Raw genomic sequence first — 22,533 nt, 5'->3', positions numbered from 1 at the left:
TTCAGAATTTTGCATGAGAACATTTGCATGATTTAATAGGACTGCCCAGATTCATAGCGGGCCCCACCAAATTATCATGAACAACAAGAAAAGATTTGTTGCTGATAAGACAAGCAGTAAGTGACCCCATGTAAGGCCGCAACTGTCCCCAGGTACTGGTTTTAAGAAGGTAGGTAGAGATGTGAGGAATGGAAAGAAGAAGTTGCCTGATCAGCAATCAGCTTGAATACACTGGTAGTGGGTAAGGATACAGCTAGTCAGATGCTGTAACCTCCCAGACCTTTCCCAATCAGTTATAAGCCTCAGAAGATGTCATGGAAAGGAGGCAGAAGAAAAGACAAAACTGAACTTGGAGTATAGAGGAGCTGGGAGCTGGAAGGGAGGGGGAATAATAATACTTTCTTACAGAACTATTGAAAAGCTAATATGTTGCAGAAATGCAAAATATCTCATACATACGTAAATACATACATAATTTTATTTGTACAGTCGTACCTCTGTTTACGTAACCCTCTGGTTATGTAAACTTTGGGATGCATGTGTGGCAAACCTGGAAGTATTTTACTGGGTTTCACCCTGCGCGCATGCGCAGAAGCGGTCCTCAGGTTGCGGTAACCTCGGGATCCAACCAGACCTCCAGAACGGATCCTGTCTGCAACCAGAGGTACCACTGTATGCTGCCATTCCACAGTTCAAACCATGCTCAAGGTGGTTTACAACATGAAAAAGATACAGAACTACAACATAACAAAAGCAGCCATTAACAACAAATAAAACCTTAAAAATTACACAACCAATTTCCACATATGTCACAACAAATTCTAAAATAAAGATACCAAAAAAACCCACAACAACAGCAACAGCCCCCCCCCCCAGCCCCACAGCCCAAGTGTCTGTTCAGCAACCTCAGCTTTTGTAGCTGGAGTCAGTGAGGGCCCCATCATCTCAGAAGAAGAAGAGGAGTTTGGATTTGATATCCCGCCTTTCACTCCCTTTAAGGAGTCTCAAAGCGGCTAACATTCTCCTTTCCCTTCCTCCCCCACAACAAACACTCTGTGAGGTGAGTGGGGCTGAGAGACTTCAAGAAGTGTGACTGGCCCAAGGTCACCCAGCAGCTGCATGTGGAGGAGCGGAGACGCGAACCTGGTTCCCCAGATTACGAGACTACCGCTCTTAACCACTACACCACACTGACTCTCAGGCTAAGTAGAAAAGTTTTCAATAAGCAATAATCATGCCTTGAATTAATCTCATTGGCTATGATATTGCCATTGCCTCCGTGCAGAAAGGTTGCTTGGTTTGAATTTGAATGATAGTCCCTTTGATGGTAGCCAATTCTTTCCTCATGCGAGTCTTTAGGAAAGTCAGCCTAGATTATTATGATTATAATTTCTGAGAAAGGCCACTATGTTTCTGAGCACAATTCAAAGTGTTGGTGTTGACTTTTAAAGCCCTAAACGGCTTCAGCCCAGTATACCTGAAGGAGCGTCTCTACCCCCATCATTCTGCCCGGACACTGAGGTCCAGCGCCGAGGGCCTTCTGGCAGTTCCCTCACTGCGAGAAGCAAAGCTACAGGGAACCAGACAGAGAGCCTTCTCGGTAGTGGTGCCCGCCCTGTGGAACGCCCTCACATCAGATGTCAAAGCGATAAATAACTACTTGACATTTAGAAGACATCTGAACGCAGACCTGTTCAGGGAAGTTTTTAAAGTGTGACATTTTAATGTATTTTTAATCTTTGTTGGAAGCCGCCCAGAGTGGCTGGGGAAACCCAGCCAGATGGGTGGGGTACAAATAATAAATTATTATTATTATTATTATTCACACCAAGAAATAAATTTGCTGGTCAAGATTTTCCAGATGCTGTGACTGATGTGCAGAAACTTACTTTGCCTGCTGCATCACCTCAGTTGCAAAAAGAGGGAAACCATCAGTCATCCCCAGGCTGAGGAGTCCTGCCACCAGTGCGCCATCTGCTTTTTTATCAATTGGTTGGTCGGTGGTTGTTTCACTTATTGATAAATAATACAGAGTGAATACAAATGCCCTTGCAAATCTGTTTAAGAGCCCTAAGAAGAGAAAAGCCTCAAGGGGTTGTGGTGGGGGAATGGAATAGACAAATCAGAGAAATGAAATTGGAGTTCCGGAAAGGGTAAAAGTATAAGAATATTTTTATTAATTGTATGCCACCCATCTGACTGGGTTTCCCCAGCCACTCTGGGCTGCTCCCAACAGAATATTAAAAACACAATAAAGCATCAAATGTTAAAATCTTCCCTAAACAGGACTGCCTTCAGATGTCTTCTAAAAGTCAGATAGTTGCTTATTTCCTTGACATCTGATGGGAGGGGACTTTCCCCTTTGCCATTGCTTCTCCATTCTAAATCTCCTCTTGGCAAATCAGCTCCTGTTTGCTTACTGTACGTGTTCACAAGCAATGCTTTAGTTTGCTTCTAGGAGGAGGAAACTATTGAGGAAATCAGAATGGCCAGAAGCAGAAGGTCCCAGCATGGCTGGAAGGAACCAGTAATGAAATCGTGATTAATCTGAACATTAAGAAGTCACAGAGTCCTGACAAAGAAGGTGTTCCCATGAGCAATGATGATTGTCTCCAAACTGAAGCATAAGATCCAGTGCCTGCTCTACCCCATTGCCTCCTTTTCTCCCCTGCGACTGTATATCACTGCCTAATCATGTGGCTCAGCTTCTTGGCTTTATCTCTGCACAAGGCCAAGCACAGCAAGAGTCCTTATTAGCACCATGCAGACAGAAGCAACATTTGTAAATCAACCGGATAGATTGGGCTAGAGAGTGAGCTGCATCTGATTCAAGCACCCTGGCGTCTGTAGGAGCAGAGAAACAGAAAGACTGGATTTTTGGCCTTTGTGGCATGGCTGGTAATTTTTACCTTCTTTCCTTTCTTTCGGAGAAAACAAGGCTGGTTCTTCACTATTAAAATGAGCAAACTGGGGGAGGAAATCAAAATAGAATTAGGGGTTGTTGTTTTTTACTGATGTACTATTACACTATTGAATTATGGTGCTGGAGGAGACTCTTGAGAGTCCCATGGACTGCAAGAAGATCAAACGCATCCATTCTTAAGGAAATCAGCCCTGAGTGCTCACTGGAAGGACAGATCCTGAAGCTGAGACTCCAATACTTTGGCCACCTCATGAGAAGAGAAGACTCCCTGGAAAAGACCCTGATGTTGGGAAAGATGGAGGGCACAAGGAGAAGGGGACGACAGAGGACAAGATGGTTGGATAGTGTTCTTGAAGCTACCAGCATGAGTTTGACCAAACTGCGGGAGGCAGTGGAAGACAGAAGTGTCTGGCGTGCTTTGGTCCATGGGGTCACGAAGAGTCGGACATGACTAAACGACTAAACAACAACAACAACTATTGCACAGTTCAATGCAGTGTTGCCATGCCATGCCTTGGTTTTTGAGAGATAACCATTTTCATATACCCAACATGCTTAAGCCTAATTCATTGATTAAGGGGTTAATACCACAGAGTAGGCTGTCATGCCAGGCTTAGCTATGTCACTTCCCTCACTTTGGGAGAAAATATGTAATCAAGCCTATTGTTCCCCTTCAGTCTACCTGAGAGGCTCGGTTTCAAAAGATGTTTGAGCTGGTTGCTTCAGCTCAACCGCATGGCTCTCTCAAGCCACTACTGAGTGGCACAATAATGTAGGAACTTTTACCACTTTGTAACTAAGCTGAGTTTTACTGCTTATGCAGTTTTTCTGACTGATGTATGGAAAAGCACATGAACCCTGACCTTTGAAGAGCTTGTAAGTAAACCAATTTCTAACTTACCAGACATAAGTTTTCCTGTACTGGGAGAAGAGGGAAATTTTGGAACTCACTTGAAAGGACATATTTAAAAGGTCTAGCTGCCTATATTTCCATAATTTGCTTTGCTGCATATTTTGTGACTTTTAAATCTCTCCTGGGGTTCTTGCACCAAAGAGCACTTGCCCCAAACTTGGATCTTGGTATTCAGGAATTCTTATTTCTATTTTACTATTGCACCAACAGTTTTCTCTTCTTTTTTCCTGTTATAAAACACTGGGATTGATAGCATTAGCCAAGAATGAAAGTGCACTAGCAGTAAGAATCAAGTCATTCATTTTTACATGTGAAAAATTTATGATTCTTCTTTTAAAAGAAAAAGAGGAATGGGGAGCAGGAGTTGAAAATATATAGGGAAGGCCCTAGGGAAGGACATTCCCTCTGGGCCATTTCCAAGGCTTTACAATGTAGCCAAGCTTATGATTTCAGCACTGCTATTTGAATTGGTGACAATACTCTTTAAAATATAGGGGGGAAAGGAAACGAGAACTATATAAACCCTAATGGTAAGCCACCTTTTGAAAATTACTAGCTTTTGGGCTCAACACTGTGTGATTTGCTAAAAATACTCTTCCTTATTTGAGGGCAGAGGTCCATGCCAAAGGCATAGGGGTTTGGCTTCTTGCTAGTAAAAAGATTAATTCCAAAAGGTGGCACCAGTTTATCAAGAGAGATGTCTTTTTCATCTCTAAGTCGGGGACCGACTTTAACCAATGTAGAACCCATCAGAAAGTGTGGGATGGCACCTCGAAATGCCATCTTCTAAGCAGGCTGCGCTGAAAAGAATGGAGGTTGTGCAAAGATGTCCTGAATGACTCCTATTCATTTTTTCAGAGCTCGTTGAAGCTGAATTCTCTTTATAGCCTCTCTGGATGTTGTTCTGCCTGAAACAGCATCAAAACTCAACCATTTTAAAGACTAACCTTTGCTAAATATGAACAGAGGCAATCGTACACCAGCATGCTGCATGTTTACAAAAAAGCCACACCCTGTAGCATGTCACCATATGACCCATCCACCATCCCCAACTCCTTCTGAATCTTCAAAAGCCACAGCACAAATTTACAAAATTATCCTCAGAGAGCTCTTCCTCCTACTTATTTCCTTATGTTCACCTAAAATACTACATATGTGCAGGAATGCTAACATCTGTTTGTAACGCAGTGGTACCTTGGTTCTCAAATGCCTTGGTTCTCAAACGCTGAAAACCCGGAAGTAAGTGTTCCGGTTTTCGAACATTTTTTGGAAGCCGAACGTCCGATGCGGCTGCCGGCTATTGTTTCTGGGGCACCTGCACCAATTAGAAGCTGTGTCTTGGATTTCGAACATTTTGGAAGTCAAATGGACTTCCAGAACGGCTTAAGCGTGGCACTTTTCTTTATGTTATTTATTTTATGTTTTTGTATTTGAGGCTTTTTTGGTTAATTTGTTTTTGTGACTGTGTGGAACCCAGTTCAGCTATTGATTGATTGATTGATTGATTGTGTGACTGCAGAAATGGATAAAAGCCCCCCATTCAAACAATTACTATCATCAGTGCAGGTAAGAAAAAACCAATAATTTTTATGATCTACAATACTGTCTTATTTATTTTATAGTACAGTACACTGATTATTGCTTTCATTTTATGGATCAGTGGTCTCGTTAGATAGTAAAATTCATGTTAAATTGCTGCTTTAGGGGTTGTTTTTAAAAGTCTGTAATGGATTAATCTGTTTTGCATTACTTTCTATGGAAACAATTTCTTCATGTGAACACTCTTCACATGAAGATTGTTGGAGGGTATGTCAATCCCTTATCAAACCATTTAAACTTGTGATTTGATGAACTGATCCATCATCTTAAAAAGAAAGACAAACTATCATGTAATCTTTGAGTGACACATCTATCTATACACACAAGATCATTTGAGTTAACTAGAGCATTTAACTCCAGCTAAATAGGAGAGAAACCATTAGAATCAAATGTTAAGTCTGATTGAAATCCACTTTTTCTTTTTCTCTTGTTTTACAGTGGGCATTCAAAGTTGTCATTAAATTAATAATAAAAATCTCCCAGACAGTTTGCTGTCCCAAATGGTGAATTTTACATGATTCCTCATCATGGAGAGTTATAGATCTAATTATAGAACATTAGTTGGAAATTGGAACGTTAATTAGAAAATATAAAAGGCTAAATGATAAACACAAGCGGACCCAGAGTGATAAGACATTTATGGCACACTGCTTTGTTGTGGGTCTTCAATAAATAAAAGAAGGGGACTTTGTGAATCAGTTTAAAAAGGGAATAATTTCCATATGTCAGTGGATGCACAAAGGCACAGATGTACTCAAAATGTTCTGATTTTTTTAAAAGAGAAAGTTTTCAGAAAATTGTCACTTTAATGTCAAACTGTTCAAAAAAGGGGCGGAAGTTAGAAAGAGGCTAGACCCTCCTCCTTCTCATGACAGCACCACAAAAACCATGTGTCCTCACTATTATACAAACCACTGTGAAGCCAGGCAAAATGATCCCATAAGCACGATACACCTGGAGGAAAATGATCCCATAAGCAGGATACACCTGGAGGAAAATGATCCCATAAGCAGGATACACCTGGAGGAAAATAAATAATCTCTTGTAAAATATGAGCAATACTTTTTTTATAAAGTAAAGGGGCATAGGAGTGTGTCTTAACTTAAGGCAAGTAGCAAAAAGATTTCCTTTCAGGGTAAATTTCTAAATTTTATGTTCTATATATTTGGGAAAGACAGTTTGCTATGCAAATGGACACCTCTTTAGATCTCATAACAAAGAAAGAAAGAAAGAAAGAAAGAAAGAAAGAAAGAAAGAAAGAGAAAAAGAAAGAAAGAAAGAAAGAGAATCCTTTATGGTTCCTGAGGATAAAAGCACAGGTTTTTGTCTTTGTTTAGTTTCAGTTGGACACCATTTTGAATCAATATAGATGGAATCTTTGAAACTGCCCTGTTTTATTTTGTAGAATTCCCAAGCAATGTTTGGTATCAGGCTGCTAGAATTTAAATCTTGGCCTATGTGATCTACCTGATGAGATCTATCAATGTGCCACATTTCAAATTGTCAAAAGTACAGGAAGTCAAAAAGTTCTGGAAATTGATACATTGATTCTTCTTATTTGTGCAGGTGTTTCATAGATTTCTTTCCAATTTTAGCGAAAACTACTGATGTACTTCATTCAGACTTCAGCAAGTGTACTGTTCTCATGAAGTTCTGAACAGAGGTCCAAAGGTTATAAAGGTTTCCTTGACGTAGTTCTTTCTTTCCACCCAGGGTGGCCCTGCCCTCTGTGTGCCTCTCAGAGCCATTGCATCACACAGGGCTGGACCTCAGTGGCCTCAGCCTCTCCTCCTCATTGGCTGTTCTCCAATAGCCATTATGAGACACACAAGGGAGGCGGCCAGCAGCAGAGGCTATGGAGAGGCAATGGGATGGTCCCTTGCAGCAGCCGCTGTTGTTTGGGACAAGCACCAGCTCATCTTCCTCCCCAAGCTCTGCAGCCGTTGCACTGATGGAGGAAACAGAGACATTCCAGGATCAAATCAGAAGACGGATGGCTTTTGTATATCCAGGACTGTCCCTGGAAAATTGGGACACTTGGAGGGTATGCAATTTAGACTCTTGTACAGGGAGCCAGATAAATGGAACATGTCAAAGCTGGCAGGTCTTGCCTGTATGCCCCCACTCCTTGGGTGTGTTTCTTTACATGTGAATAACTCCAGAAGAGAGCTATTGTGAACTATAGAAGTGTGTGTTAGTAACACCCATTGTCTGCATTTGCTGTGACACATAAAAACTCAGCCCATCTCAATATAGAACTGTGCTGGTCACCCAGAAGAAAGGAGAAGGATGAATGTTAATGCGATAAGGTCAGTTAACGTGCCCCTAATCATTCCACTTATTTATTCTCATTCACCATGTGAATATGTTAATTATTTCTGAGACGCAGATCAGTGTGTGTGTGTGTGTGTGTGTGCGCGCGCGTGCGTCTTCTCATAAGAGACACAGTTCTGTAAACAGTTTCTCTGGTATTGCAACAGATATTCAGGACTGAATCTTCGGGATCTCTGTATTTGATGGCCATTGAAGAAAACTTCATACGGAATATTAGACTTTATTTACTGCAGACCTTTCCCGTCTTAAGAATTTTAAATTAACTACAGAATTGCTTCAGATCACCCCTTCGGCACAACATAATTTTATTGAGAATTACAGAGGGTGAAAAAATTTACATACACACAAGCACTAGGCTAAAGGAGCAATTAAATGCTAATGGAAACAGCTCTAGTATGTTCTTCTAAAGCCCTTGCTAATGCATTTATGATGTGTTTTTCTCTGCAGGTTCTTTCTTTCATTTGTAAATTCAAATAAAGCGGGAGAGACTAAATTGGTTAAAGAGAATGGAAAGGTCCTGACACCAATCAGCCCAGTACGTAACGCAGCACACACAATGAATGTGATTGAGCCACAAAAGCAGAATTCCAAACCACTTTTTATCAAAAAAAAACCCAACCATGCCGGTACTCATTTCAACATAACAGTAACCTGAAGTGCTGGTAACCTTCTTTATTCTAAGTGGTCTTCTGTGGAAGCCACCCAAAATGCCTATTTATAAATACATCTCAGATTGGGCACCGGAAGAAAAACTTGCACCCTCTGTAGCTTAAATATATATATATTTATTTGATGCAAAAGTTATTATTCCATGTCCACCCCTGATGTTGAGCAGGATGATAGCACATGAAAAGAGGGAAGTTAAACCTTCTTTTTCTACCCAACCATTAACCTTTTCCAAATCATTGCCCCATCAGGCACACACATGTCAATTACATTTCTATTGGCAACAGTGGGACTTTTCTTTCTAAGCATAATTGCTGCCTGTTTTGTGCTCAGTCTCTGACTTAGTGCAGAATTTGCCCCTTTTTTTGCTACACACTGGTTTGACCCTCATGTTTTGGGCTTTCTACACAACCCAATATCTCTTTATTTAATTACAGGCATGAATATATAAGTTGGGACACTCCACTTTAGATCTTGTTTGCTCTTTGCTGGTCAGTCAGCTTAAACATCTGTCTGTTTCCCATCCTTATCACTTTCAAAAGTTTTTGCATATAATTTTGCTTTTTCTATTAAAAAACCCTCTCTTTAAATAGCATTTTAATATCACCTCAATCTTTATTTTCTCCCAATATATGCCTTTCAATGTGTATTTTGATTTTTCCCCCCATTGCCAAGAACTATGTTTCAACATGGCAAAATACCTGGACAGCTACATTTCAATCCACAGGTTAGTCCCAGATGTGCAGATTAGGTGAATTCAAATGAGAATCCACAAAGATAGAAATCTTCAAGTTTCTTTAATTCAATTTAGATAGATCTGTTTAGAGCGCTTTGCATTCTTTTTGGGTTTTCCTATCGTCCTGAATAAGTTGCTGTCACCCATAAAACCCTCTGGTGTTTTTCTTAAACAATTGTATTAAAAATGATTGGCAGTTATTTTATAGATCTATTTCCTGATTGATTGGTAACACATTTTTAATTGACCAAATTAACCTATTGATTAACTGTCACAGTCTTAATATTATGATGTTGTGAGCATGTAATTGATACCTCTTTAATATCAAAAATATTCACCATTTCCTTTAGTGCAGACCAACCTATACCAGTCTTTCTTCCTTTTCTTCTTCTTCTTGAGGGGGATTATAAAATTCTCTGGCTTGCTCTCCCACATCCTGTTAGTAATGCATAAATGTGAAGAAATCAAATCATTATTGATTTACAACACAGATAATTATATAGATGAATGTATGATAAGGCTTCCTAATAGAATTCTGTCAATCTATTCCAGGCACATCTTTCCCATTATGTGTTTGCCGAAACTATATGATGGAATTCTGCCAGTGACATTTGAGTGATAGTGACTTTGATTTCAAAGGAAATGTTTCAGGTTCATTTCATTACCTTAGAAAAGTAAAAGCAAATTTGCCTTGTAAAAAGCAATTACTTCTTGGCTGACCAGTGCACAATAGCAATATAAAAAAGATTTCTCATTCCGCTATTCAAATCCTGAACTAGCAAACCAGTGTTTGATTTTGCTTTAAACCAATTTTACCTTGTTTGAATTGCAAAACCATTTAATCTTCATAAAGTAGGTTATTATAATGGAGATCATATTGTATTGGTACCTTATACTGACTGTGGGACAAACAAGAATCTATTTTTTCCCCATGTTTCGTCTTTGGGGAGGGAAGCAACAGTATTTAATATGCAACATTTGCATTTATTCTGGCTGAGAAGTTTGCAAGTCTTTAGAATCGAAGAAAAATATTAACTAATAATGATATCTGCTTCGGTTTCAGGCTCTGGGGACAGGTACAATGTCACTTTATCCCTCTACAGAGCTGGTTCTAAATACATTTTAGTAGGAATTGCAACTGAATGATGTATCGTTCCTCATAAATATCCATCTCTCACCAGGGAAGGTAATACTGTTGTGGGAAGGAACTGTGTAGCTTGGTACCACATTTCCTGCACATTACTGGAGATGAGGCAGTCAATGGGAATCTCACATGACTGAAATGTATGGATCAAGCATATATTAAATAAAGGAAAGCAATCTCATAACCATGGCTTCTTGACATTCCAGAAACCCTATAGCAATCATTATATTTAATACATATTTAATAGAAATTAATAATAGTAGGATTTTCATTATTTGGGAAGTGAAGGGAGAAATACAAGCTGCAGAGGAATTCCTGAGCCCAACGTGATAAAGAGTCTCATGTACTACCCTAGGAGCCAACTCCTAGGTGCCAAGGTCCCTTCCACCCCCCAATAAAATATTTGAGGGTGCTGCACCCCCCAAGCTGACGGGCACCAGTGTGTGCTGTGTCATGTGAAGTGGGACTTACCTGACCCCCTATTTTATTCAAATTGGCACCCCTGCTATCGAATGAGTTATTCACAGTCAGTGGTGCATTGAATCTTTGCTTATGACGCAGTAGCCCAGATTCCATAGATGACAATGCTGGTACACACACATTGTGTACTTTCCTGGTGTAAGTTTATCTGTGGCATTCATGCAACAAGGTATAAGCATGTTTATTCAGTGCTAAGTATGGACAAACCTGTCCGTTTCCATTTCTCCCAGGTTGCCATTCCCACCCTCGTTCTTAAGTTTGTCACATTCCTTCATCAGTTTGCCTTTTAAAAAAAGTCTCGAGACTTTCTCAGCATTGTTGTGTGAATTTCTCCTAATCTGCACAAAACTGAATGCAATTTTGCCTAATATAGACATGCTTCCCCAAGCAATTTCCTCTAATACCTTTCTGTAGATGCACCTTTCTCTACACTTCATCCTAATTCTTTTGCTTGGAGAACTGCATTGCAAAATTCAAGGAGTGCAATCTTCAAATGATAGCTGCATTTCAGCAATTGTATTTTGTTGTGAAATGTGGATTAGGTTGATTCCCATTAACATGCAACCTGAATTGAACTGTTCCTCAATCCCTACTCAGAGGTAATTTATACTACATTCAACTGGGCTTCTTGCCTAGTACGGTACGTATGGCCAGAATTTCAGACTTTATCTCCTTTTTATGTTGCCATACAGAATTGGAGGGGGGAAGGGGAATACTCCCAGCTCTTAATTGGGTGGCAGCTGCTATAGGACATCTCTTATTTTTAAGGATTTTTTTTGGGGGGGGGACTCAGTACGTGAAACACATTCACATTACGCTGCAGAATATATTCCAAGTATAACAAGTTTCCAGGATGCAGGATCAATATGCAGGGAAATGCAGTTCAGTAGATCAGCCTTCACCAAATTTGTGCCCATCGGATTTTTGTACCACAACTCCCATCAGCCCCAGTCGGCATGGCCAATGATCAGGGACAATGGGAGCTAAGACTGGGAAGACAGAACTGGTACGTTTCACTCAGTAGAAGTGAAATGGACAAGTCTATTTTCTCTTTATACATGTGGGTAGGTGGTAAGAAAGTTGGCTTTTACGGAGAATGTGATATTATTTCTGCTGCTTCCAAATCTATGTTTCATCTAGCTACTTTCAATTAAAGTTTGATCTTAAATAATCCCAGGTATTTGACTTTAAATACTAAAGGCAAATGTGGTTCTCTGCTTTTTCCCCAGCTGCTGAAATAGCAGCTGTAGCAGCTGAACATTTGTGTGTGTGTGTGTATTTGCTTTTAATTAACACTTTATATGTTTGTTCCAGCAGAAGTTAAATTTTCAGTCTGGCTGAGATAGGTTATATAAATTCCAAAATCCCAGGGAGCGGGAAACAGGGATATACACTTACAATCTTTTATGAATTGGAAAGAGAGAACTTCCTCTCATCAGAATATATTTTAGCAGATGAGTAAGCAGAGCATTAGTCAGGATGTGAAGTGTCCACAGTCTAGCAATCCATATAAAGAAAGGAAGATATGTAAATTTACCAGGGTTATGTTGGAAGTCAGCATATTACAATTTGTTGTTCTTACTCCCATCTTGAGCCGCAGTTGGTTCCTCTCTGCTGAATGATAAATGTCTGAAAAGGTGACAGTATCGAAAGAGAACTTGGTCCCTGAATCAGAAGGAATGTCAAGCGAAGCTGTGTATCATCTGCATAGGAACAAAAATAGACTAATAGTGGCTACGAATGATATCTCGGAGCAGCACTAGATAAATATTAAACAACAGGGGACCCTGTATTTGCGAAAGGCAGATGCCCATAAATCATGCCAAACTGCTGAATTAATCCAGAAAGATTTTTTAAAAAGTGAAACCAAGGAAGTGAAATATTAGACAAATTCTGCTGTTTGAGATATTGTCCTCGGCTAAAAATATTGATTGGACCAACTTTCCCATATATGACTGTTGAGAAGATGAATATATTAAACCCCACGGGTAGCTTAGATCATGATTAGAGTGGCAGGGATTACAGTCAAACCTACATTTCTTGTAAGGAGAAGTCACAATAACTTTGCCAATGTTGTGCAGATACAGGGGAAAGAACTGTAGGTGATATAAGGAGAAGCGTGTGAGAGATGAAGCTGTCTTATGTCCAATCAGATCTATAGTCCGTCTAGTTCTCTATTGTCTTCTCCAAGTGGCAGTTTCAGTCCAAAGCCTCAAGTAGGGGGACTTCACCTGATATCTATCTATCTATCAGGTGATATCTTCACCGGATTATCTATCTATCATCTATCTATCTATCTGTCATCTATCTATATCTAATCTATCATCTATCTATCTCTCTATCTCTCTCTATCATCTATTATCTATCTATTTTCTAGAAAAAGCTATGAGCTAGAAAATGAGGCTCCATTCCAACAGCCTTTATTTGGATTTCCTGACTTTGCAATGATAAGTTTTATATTATATTGCACATAGCATAGCAGGCACTGGAAATCTAGTGGAATCTAGTGGGAAAGTTGTGCTCATTTCCATGTTAATTGCTTCCAGGAAAAAAATCAACAGTATGGACAAAGGGCATGTGACCTATCCCAAGTGACGGTTTCATAGAGATATCTATCATTTAGCTACATGCTGAAAATATTCAGACAAGAATGGCAGTAACCAGCAAAGCAGAAATCAAAAGGCTGTAAACATGTTTCATACATAGCTGCCATGTTGGTGTGATTGATCTTTATAGCACTCCTGAATAAAACTCACAGATATTATTCTTGCAGGATTCCTCTTCCCACCCCCAAGATGTTTGGTGCATTGCTAATATGATTACATAGGTGAACGTTCTCATTCACTGTGAATTTCTGCTATGCACACAGTATAAGTAGCTCCTTTGTTGAGTCAGAACCCAAGAAACTCTCTTTGCATAAAATGCTATTCTATCGGGGTCAAGTGAAGTAAAAAGACATTTCATTTAGACATATCAGGTCATGAAAATATTCCTTTCCTGAAGACTATATTTCCCCCAGAAATCCTACTCAAGCAGCTTATGACTCCCTGTAAATTTGGAAAACTAATTCATATCTATAATTTTATATCAAATACATCTATTATCAAAGCTGCACTCATAGTTGGAATATGCAAAAATCATGAACAATTATTTATAAATAGGACCTCTATTTCTGCAGTTGCTAATATAAGATGTAAGACTGCAGTTCTACACACCCTTAATTGAACTTACTTCTTAGTGGGCATGCATAGATCATGTGGTAAATCTGGCACTGCAATACAAATCTAGAAAAGTACAGCTCTTTGGAAGTGCTAAAATTGAATTTTCACAGGTTGTACGAAAGCAATTGTAACAACGATTTCGGAAGCTTTTGCATAATAATACCACAATATGATCTAGGCAATATGATGGCAGCCAAAACGAAAGCCTTGCACTGTTTGAGCAGAATAAGATGGATGCTCATTAAATGTTTGATTTAAAAGTTCAAAGCAAAGTACATTGAGAAATCAAGCTGTCCACAGGTATGAAACACTTTTTGAAGAGAGATGGAAAGTGAGTGACTAACACCATATTCAGCTGTGGGAAGAGAATAATATAATGAGATCTTTAAAAGGAAAATGGCTATCACATCAGAGTGATGAAGATTAAGGTAGCAGAAGACATCAAGAAACATTTTCCCCCATGTTGAATTTAATGTTAATGGAAAAAGCCCCTGCTTAGCAACCAATGAAAATAAAAAACCGTATGTTTATAGAGCAAGAATATCTTAGTCAAAACAAAAATCCTAGACATGCTTCATAGGTCATTAAGTATCTATTATAAACGGTGACACAGAGGCAAAGGTTCCTTTAAGAATGAGTGTATTCCATTCACTCTGCCCCTCCCTCTTTGCCTTCTCTGATGATCTGGCCAGCAAGATATTAATGAACGGTAATTGGTATTTGCTTTAGTCTGCACTATGAACATCTGTCCTCCATAAACTGAGCTCAGATGGGCAACTCATTCTTAGAATGATTGAAGAGCAATCAAATAATAAATTTCAATAATTGGATGACCCAGTTCATTATTAGATTATTTACTTGGAAACAACATATACCATATTCCATTAAAAAAAATCTGATTCTCTGAGTATCAGTGAATTACAGCTTATAACTGTGTTTGGATAACTAACATGTGCTTATATGTACAGAAGAGACATCAATCCATTCCTCATTTATACACAAGACTAACTTTTTTTTTCCATTTGAGTTTTTTGGAAGTAATTTGGAGCTTTGGCTGCCATGATCTAGAGCGAGCACACTAAACCATGGGCAGGACTGCACATGTAAGATCTGTGATTTGAGCTTATCGATCCTTCCTCCAGCTCAAACGCAATGGACTCCTGCAATGCATTCTACATGGGGCTACCTTTGAAGGTGACCCAGGAACCTTAACTAATTCAGAATGCGGCAGCTAGACTGGTGACTGGGAGTGGCCTCCGAAACCATATAACACTGGTCCTGAAAGACCTACATTGGCTCCTAGTACGTTTCTGAGCACAATTCAAAGTGCTTGTGCTGACCTTTAAAACCCAGCCTTGGTTCAGTACCAGCGGCGTAGCGTGGGTTGTCAGCACCCGGGGCAAGGCAAGTAATTTGCGCCCCCTAACCCGTGGATTTGCGCCCCCTAACCCTACAAATCTATGCCTATGAATGATGGTCCCTCCCTCTCTCTCTTTCTCATATTCCAATTGATTCCCATTTCCGCCGATCGATCCCCGAAGCTCTCACCCAGCGAAATTCGTGCGTAATTACGCTTCGCCATCCCTAATCCTGCCGCTTCCACCGGGAAATCATGACGGTGCGTTTCTCCTCTCCAAACTTTCCCCGGCCCTTTGCCGGCCGGCACAGCCCTTTTGGCTACAAGCTCCCCTCCTTCTCTGCCCGCTTCCGACCCCACCTCCCCGTCCAGCCTCCCTACCTCCTGAAAAAAGGCGACGGCGCCGAGCAGGACACCCCCGCGGCCATTGGAGAGAGGCGGGGCCGAGGGAGGCAAGCCAATGGGCGAGGCGGGGGTAGGTGGCCACGGGGGCGGGCGCTGCCGCAGTCCTCGGGTGGGCAAGGTAGGAGCAGGCGGAGGCTGGCCGGCCGCTCTGACAATAGGGGCGGGCCGAGGGCAAGAGCAAGACACGGCGGGGCCCTCTGGACTCGCGCCCCCCCCAGATGTTGCGCCCGGTGCGGCCGGCACCCCTGGCACCCCCCACGCTACGCCACTGTTCAGTACACCTGAAGGAGTGTCTCCACCCCCATCATTCCACCCGGACACTGAGGTCCAGCTCCGAGGGCCTTCTGGCAGTTCCTTCACTACGAGAAGTGAGGTTGCAGGGAACCAGGCGGAGGGCCTTCTTGGTAGTGGCGCCCGCCCTTTGAATCATAGAATCATAGAATCATAGAGTTGGAAGAGACCACAAGGGCCATCGAGTCATAGAATAGAATCATAGAATCATAGAATCATAGAGTTGGAAGAGACCACAAGGGCCATCGAGTCCAACCCCCTGCCAAGCAGGAAACACCATCAGAGCACTCCTGACATATGGTTGTCAAGCCTCTGCTTAAAGACCTCCAAAGAAGGAGACTCCACCACACTCCTTGGCAGCAAATTCCACTGTCAAACAGCTCTTACTGTCAGGAAGTTCTTCCTAATGTTTAGGTGGAATCTTCTTTCCTGCAGTTTGGATCCATTGCTCCGTGTCCGCTTCTCTGGAGCAGCAGAAAACAACCTTTCTCCCTCCTCTATGTGACATCCTTTTATATATTTGAACATGGCTATCATATCACCCCTTAACCTCCTCTTCTCCAGGCTAAACATGCCCAGCTCCCTTAGCCGTTCCTCATAGGGCATCGTTTCCAGGCCTTTGACCATTTTGGTTGCCCTCCTCTGGACACGTTCCAGTTTGTCAGTGTCCTTCTTGAACTGTGGTGCCCAGAACTGGACACAGTACTCCAGGTGAGGTCTGACCAGAGCAGAATACAGTGGCACTATTACTTCCCTTGATCTAGATGCTATACTCCTATTGATGCAGCCCAGAATTGCATTGGCTTTTTTAGCTGCCGCGTCACACTGTTGGCTCATGTCAAGTTTGTAGTCAACCAAGACTCCTAGAGCCTTTTCACATGTACTGCTCTCAAGCCAGGTGTCACCCATCTTGTATTTGTGCCTCTCATTTTTTTTTTGCCCAAGTGCAATACTTTACATTTCTCCCTGTTAAAATTCATCTTGTTTGTTTTGGCCCAGTTCTCTAATCTGTCAAGGTCGTTCTGAAGTGTGATCCTGTCCTCAGGGGTGTTAGCCACCCCTCCCAGTTTGGTGTCATCTGCAAATTTGATCAGGATGTCCTTGAGTCCATCATCCAAGTCGTTGATAAAGATGTTGAATAAGACCGGGCCCAAGACAGAACCTTGTGGCACCCCACTAGTCACTCTTCTCCAGGATGAAGAGGAACCATTGATGAGCACCCTTTGGGTTCGGTCAGTCAGCCAGTTACAAATCCACTGAATGGTAGCATAGTCAAGACCGCATTTTACCAGCTTCTTTACAAGAATATCATGGGGCACCTTGTCAAATGCCTTGCTGAAATCAAGGTAGGCTACATCCACTGCGTTCCCTTCATCTACCAGGCTTGTAATTCTGTCAAAAAACGAGATCAGGTTAGTCTGACATGACTTATTTTTCAGAAATCCATGCTGACTATTGGTGATCACAGCATTCCTTTCTAGGTGCTCACAGACTGTTTGCTTAATGATCTGCTCCAGAATCTTCCCTGGTATTGATATCAGACTGACTGGGCGGTAATTATTTGGGTCCTCTCTTTTCCCCTTTTTGAAAATAGGGACAACATTTGCCCTCCTCCAGTCTGCCGGGACTTCGCCTGTTCTCCAGGAATTCTCAAAGATGACTGCCAGTGGTTCTGAGATCACATCTGCCATACTCTTGGATGCAGTTCATCTGGCCCTGGAGACTTGAATACATCTAGACTAGTCAAGTATTCTTGTACTATCTCCTTAGTTATTCTGGGCTGTGTTTCCTCTGCTGAATCATTTGCTCCAAATTCTTCAGGTCGGGCATTATTTTCTTTATCGGAGAAGACTGAGGCAAAGAAGGCATTGAGGAGTTCAGCCCTTTCTGTGTCCCCTGTTTGCATTTCACCATCTTCTCCTCTGAGTGACCCCACTGTTTCTTTGTTCTTCCTTTTGCTACGAACATACCCATAAAAGCCTTTTTTGTTGCTTTTAACCTCTCTAGCAAGCCTGAGTTCATTCTGTGCTTTAGCTTTTCTGACTTTGTGTCTACACGTGCTGGCTATTTGTTTGAATTCCTCTTTGGTGGTTTCCCCCCTTTTCCATTTTTTGTACACATCCTTTTTTAATCTTAACTCAGTGAAAAGTTCTTTAGATAGCCACCCTGGCTTCTTTAGGCACCTTCCATGTTTCCGTCTCATTGGTATTGCCTGAAGTTGTGCTTTTACTATCTCCCTCTTAACAAACTCCCAGCCATCATGAACTCCCTTTCCTTTTAGTATTACTGTCCATGGGATCTCACCCAGCACTTCCCTAAGTTTTATGAAGTCGGCTTTCTTGAAGTCAAGAAATTGAGTCCTAGTATGCTTGGCTGCTCCTTTCCGCTGTATAGTAAACTTCAGAAGAGCATGATCACTCGCGCCTAATGATCATTCCACTTCTACCCCACTAACCAGGTCATCAACATTGGTTAGGACCAGATCTAAAATGGCTGTTCCTCTTGTTGCTTCTCCCACTTTCTGGACAATGAAGTTGTTTGCAAGGCCAGTGAGGAATCTGTTTGACCTTATGCTCTTGGCTGAGTTTGACATCCAACAAATATCCGGGTAATTGAAGTCCCCCATTACTACTATCTCCCTTCCTTTTGCATGCTTGGCCATCTGTTCCAGGAAGGCATCATCTATGTCCTCCGTTTGGCTTGGGGATCTATAGTAAACTCCCACAATGAGGTCACTGTTATTCTTCTCTCCCTTAATTTTGACCCAAATGCTCTCACTTTGGCTTTGAGGTTCTAAATCTTGGATCTCTTCACAGGTATACACATCCCTGACATATAACGCTACTTCCTCCTCCTTTCTTGTCTGGTCTGTTTCTCTGAAATAGATTGTATCCCTCCATTATTACATTCCAATCGTGGGACTTATCCCACCAGGTTTCAGTGATGCCTATTGTCAGGGAACTGACATCAGGGATCAACGGAGAGGGAAGTCGCTCCGAGGATGCAGGGGAGGGAACCAGCAAGGAGAGAGGGAGAGCTTCCACTGGGGAAGGAAACCAAGGTGACACCAGGAAGAAAGGGGAGGCTGAGAGTACTTCGGAGGGAAGGCTCCGAGACTCTTCCAGTGAGATCAGTGGGGAGAGCGCAGGACCTCCGCTTGGCACGCCTACTCTGTGCAGAAGGCTTCCGCGCAGAGAAGCTAGGCGGAGACTGGCTGTCAAGGAATTTTTATGTTGGAAGAAGTTCAGGAAACGCCCACTGACGGATTCTGCCAGTGATTAAGACAGTCGCGTTGCAAGGCGCTGTCAAACCAGGGAAAGTTTGAGCTATATAACCTGCTTGGAGCAGTTTGGAGTTTTACGCATGAGCAACACCATTTCCCATTACAGCAATCTGTCAGTCCTCTGAGTTGCTTATGCGCAGAGAAACAGGGGCAGCATCATGAGTCAAACTGGAGGAGCCGGTGCCGGAGAACAGGGGGGCAGAGGAGGACCTACTCTCGAGAAGAGAAACAGAGAGTTGGAGCAGCAACTCGCCCTACTAACGGCGCGGCTGGATGAAAGGCGGACTCAGGATGCCCAGGGGAAGCCCACCCCCATCGCAAGGAAGGTACCGGGACTAGTGCAGAAGTTTGGGGGCAATCCCAGAGACTATAATGCATTTAAGACAGAAGTGCAGTATGCGCTGAACCTGCAATACGAGGACTTTGTAGACGATGCAGGGAGGGTAGCCATTGTGGTGGGGCATCTGGAAGGGCGCACCAGAGATTGGATCCGACCCTTGATGGCGTCGGAGAATGCTGCCTTGAAGGATTTGAGAAAAATTTTTAGCGCCATGGACCATATGTTCTCGAGTGATGTGGAGCAGAGCGTGACCCGCAAAGAACTGATGGGGTGCAAACAAGGGAACCAATCAGTGAGAGAGTACTGGTCACGATTTGCGATGCTGATTCATAAACTTGGGTGGGAACTTGGTTCTGCGCCAGTGCAAATGCTATTTGAGGAAGGATTATCCCCTTGGGTAAAAGATGAACTCTCCCGCGCGCCCCGTCCGGAATCGATGGACCAGCTGACCAAGATGGCGTTGGCGGTGGGAGTATGCCAAGAGGCGCGCTCTAGAAAGGCGGGAAGGGAGAGCAGAGCGTTGGTATGACAACCGCATTCCGGACGTGCCTGAGCAACCCGCGCCGCCCGCAGAACCAATGGAGATTGGAGGAGCGCGCGCGCGCGGGGTTTCAAACTCCAGCGAGGTTCGCAAGAAGGAGGGAAAAACGACTAAGAAATGCTTTCTCCGCCAGCAGCCGGGACATTTTGCCAGAGCCTGCCCTCAGAAGAAGGTGTGGCAAGGAATGGTGGGGGCAGTTGAGGGGGAGGAGGAAAGAAATAAAGAGCAGGGAAACGGGAATGCCTGTCTGCCCGAGAGTGGGCACAGCAGCCAGGCGAGCAACCAGTAAAGGTGCCCAAACCAGACCCTCCCCGAGCGGCCATAGCCATAGAGGTGATACTAGAACTCCCTAACGGACACCCAATTAAGGTGAAGGCGTTGCTGGATTCAGGCAGCTCTTGTAACTTTTTTAGCAGGGATTTTGCACTAGAGCACCAGCTCCAAGTAGTGCCTCTAGAACACCCCCTGCAAGTAACGACCATTGATGGTAGAGAACTTCTGGGGGGGAAGTGACCCACCACACCACACCCCATGAAAATGAGGGTTGCCAGACACACTGAGACAATTGCCTTTCATGTAGCCACACTAGCAGGACCACCAATCATACTGGGAAGGAGTTGGCTGGCACTGCACGACCCAGTGGTGGGATGGCACCAGCGGACAGTCACCTTTGGATCTGCTTACTGCGTGGAGCACTGCCATGGAGGGGAGACCCAAAGGATGGCAGTAGCAAGGGTGGCAGGGATGGCGGTAGGAGAAAAGGGGAGAATACCAGTTCAGTACGCAGATCTGGAAGAAGTCTTCAGTGAGAAGGAGGCTGATAAACTACCCCCTCACAGGCCCTTTGACTGTCAAATCAACCTACTCCCAGGGGCTCAGCTGCCTGTGGGTAAGCTGTATGCCATGTCAGACAGGGAGATGCAGGAGTTGCGGAACTTTATTGACAAGAACCTGAAGAGGGGTTTCATACGAGAATCAAGGGCGGTGGGGGGCAGTCCAGTGTTCTTTGTGGACAAGAAGGACTCTAAAGAGCCCAGGTTGGTCGTAGACTACCGGAGGTTGAACCTGGTGTCGGAACCAGTGACATTTCCAATGCCCAGAATTGACGACATTTTGGCCAGAGTAAGGAAAGGGAAGGTCTTTACCAAGTTGGACCTTCGGGGGGCGTACAATTTGATAAGGATGAGGGAGGGGGATGAATGGAATACCACCATGTTCACCCCTCTGGGGGCCTTTGAGTACTTAGTTATGCCCTTCGGATTACAATCAGGCTCAAGCACATTTCAAGCCTTCATGCACCATGTGCTGGGGTCCCTACTGTACAAGAATTGCGTAGCTTTCTTGGACGATGTGCTAATCTACTCGGAGAACGAAGAGCAGCATATAAGGGATGTCAGGGAAGTCCTGAAAAGGCTGCAGGAGCACCAGTTGTGGGTCAAACTGGAAAAATGCCAATTCCATGCCCGAGAGGTGGGGTTCCTGGGTTACAGGTTGTCTGACAAAGGCTTAGCCATGGACCCAGGCAAGGTGCAAGCGGTGCTAGAATGGAGGACCCCCAAGAACCGGAAGGACGTGCAGAGGTTCCTGGGGTTTGGCAACTTCTATAGGAAGTTCATCAAGAACTTCGCCCACTTAACAGCACCCATAACCGATTGCCTCAGCAGCAAGAAGTTTGAGTGGACAGAAGAGGCTCAGCAGTCCTTTGAAAAGCTAAAGAGGGCGTTCGCTTCGGAAGAGCAACTCTTACACGTGGATCTGCAGAAACCGATGAGGCTGGAGACAGACGCGTCAGACAGAGCGGTGGGAGCGGTATTGCTCCAGCAGGGAAATCGGGGAGAGTGGAAGCCGTGCGCCTTTTTCTCAAGGAAGCTGAACAAGTCAGAACAAAACTACACGGTGTACGACAGGGAACTGCTGGCCATTCATGAGGCTTTTCGCCGCTGGAGACATTTTCTAATAGGTGCACAGCACAAAATCCAGGTGTGCACAGATCATAAGAACCTGGAATATTGGAGGACTGCACGAGTCCTGAACCAAAGACAGGTGCGGTGGGCACAGGAGTTTTCCAAGTTTTGTTTTGAAATTAGGTACGTGCCGGGGAGGGAAAACGTCAGAGCAGACGCTCTCTCTCGCAAACCGGAGTACTTGGAAGGAGAGGAAGTACCAGAAGTACGTCATGTAATACCCGAGGACCGGTGGGTGTGGGGGGGAGTGTTGGTAGGGAAACAAGAACTAGCCGGTTTAACGAGGGATGACCAGTACGCCCAAACCAAAATCAGGGAGATTCGAGATGCCGAAAA

General features: G+C 43.2%; 1 non-coding gene across 1 annotated transcript; it reads right to left on the bottom strand.

Annotated features, from left to right (window-relative positions):
- Positions 1-1,143: 1,143 nt before the first annotated feature.
- LOC128416775 (U4 spliceosomal RNA) lies at positions 1,144-1,283 on the bottom strand. Its single transcript, XR_008331292.1, has one exon. It is a non-coding gene; the product is annotated as a U4 spliceosomal RNA (small nuclear RNA).
- Between the last annotated feature and the right edge of the window lie 21,250 nt (positions 1,284-22,533).

The sequence above is a fragment of the Podarcis raffonei genome, chromosome 6, assembly GCF_027172205.1.
Source record: "Podarcis raffonei isolate rPodRaf1 chromosome 6, rPodRaf1.pri, whole genome shotgun sequence".
In the NCBI taxonomy this organism is placed as follows: domain Eukaryota; kingdom Metazoa; phylum Chordata; class Lepidosauria; order Squamata; family Lacertidae; genus Podarcis; species Podarcis raffonei.
Note: the sequence above shows the minus strand (reverse complement) of the source record. Positions and strands in the feature narration are given on the sequence as shown.